Below are 1541 nucleotides of genomic sequence, written 5' to 3'. Positions count from 1 at the left end.
CACATCCACATATGACCTAAACCAAAAGTCAAACTCGGCCCCACCGATTCTTTATATCCGGTGCCACCGAGTTCAGATTTCATAGCCACTGCAACAAACCCTAGGCAAATCGGTCTCACCGATAGGGATCTCGGTCTCACCGAGATGGGATTGCAATCTCTCTGTGTATGTCCATTACCAAAATCGGTTCTACCGAGTTTGAGTAATCGGTCCTACTGAGATTATAATGTAAACTCTCTATTTCCTTTTCGTAACGTTTCGGTCCCACCGAGATTAGCGAATCGACCACTCCGAGTTTACCTGACCAACTCTCTGGTTAGCTTATTACCAAAATTGGTCTCACCGAGAATACGTTATGCCCTAACCCTAACCACATCGGTCCTACCGAGTTGCATGTCGGTCCCACCGAAAATCCTAACAGTCACTAGATTTGCTGAATCGGTCTGACTGAGTTTCTCAATTCGGTCCCATCGAGATTGGCAAGTTGTGTGTAATGGTTAGATTTTGTGTGGAGGCTATATATACCCCTCCACCTCCTCTTCATTCATGGAGAGAGCCATCAGAACAAACCTACACTTCCAACTTACATTTTCTTAGAGAGAACCACCTACTCATGTGTTGAGACCAAGATATTCCATTCCTACCATATGAATCTTGATCTCTAGCCTTCCCCAAGTTGCTTTCCACTCAAATCTTCTTTCCACCAAATCCAAATCCTGTGAGAGAGAGTTGAGTGTTGGGGAGACTATCATTTGAAGCACAAGAGCAAGGAGTTTATCATCAACACACCATTTGTTACTTCTTGGAGAGTGATGTCTCCTAGATTGGCTAGGTGTCACTTGGAGCCTCCGACAAGATTGTGGAGTTGAACCAAGGAGTTTGTAAGGGCAAGGAGATCGCCTACTTCGTGAATATCTACTGCTAGTGAGGCAAGTCCTTCGTGGGCGACGACCATGGTGGGATAGACAAGGTTGCTTCTTCGTGGACCCTTCTTGGGTGGAGCCCTCCATGGACTCGTGCAGCCGTTACCCTTTGTGGGTTGAAGTCTCCATCGACATGGATGTACGATAGCACCACCTATCAGAACCACGACAAAAACATCCGTGTCTCCAATTGCGTTTGATTTCTCCAATCCCATCCCTTTACATTCTTGCAAGTTGCATGCTTTACTTTCCTGCTCATATACTCTTTGCATGCTTGCTTGATATGTATTGTGATTGTTAAACTTGTGCCAAAACTCCACTTAAACTTAGAGAAATTAAAAACTGCAACTTTTGGTACTTAGTGTCTAATCACCCCCCTCTAGACACCTCTTCTCGATCCTTTCAATTGGTATCAAAGCTTTGGTCTCCATTGCTTTGGTTTAATCACCATTGGAGGAAGATGGATGAGTCTACTTTGGGGAGTCTTAGACATAGAGTGCCTATACTTGATGGAGAGTATTTTCAGGAGTGAAAAAATGAGATGCTTGTGATTTTCAATCAATATCATTTGAACAAGTACATTGCTAGCTCTTGTGCACCTCATGTTGATCCTATGCA

Source organism: Triticum aestivum, chromosome 3B (genome assembly GCF_018294505.1).
Source record: "Triticum aestivum cultivar Chinese Spring chromosome 3B, IWGSC CS RefSeq v2.1, whole genome shotgun sequence".
NCBI lineage: Eukaryota > Viridiplantae > Streptophyta > Magnoliopsida > Poales > Poaceae > Triticum > Triticum aestivum.
Note: the sequence above shows the minus strand (reverse complement) of the source record.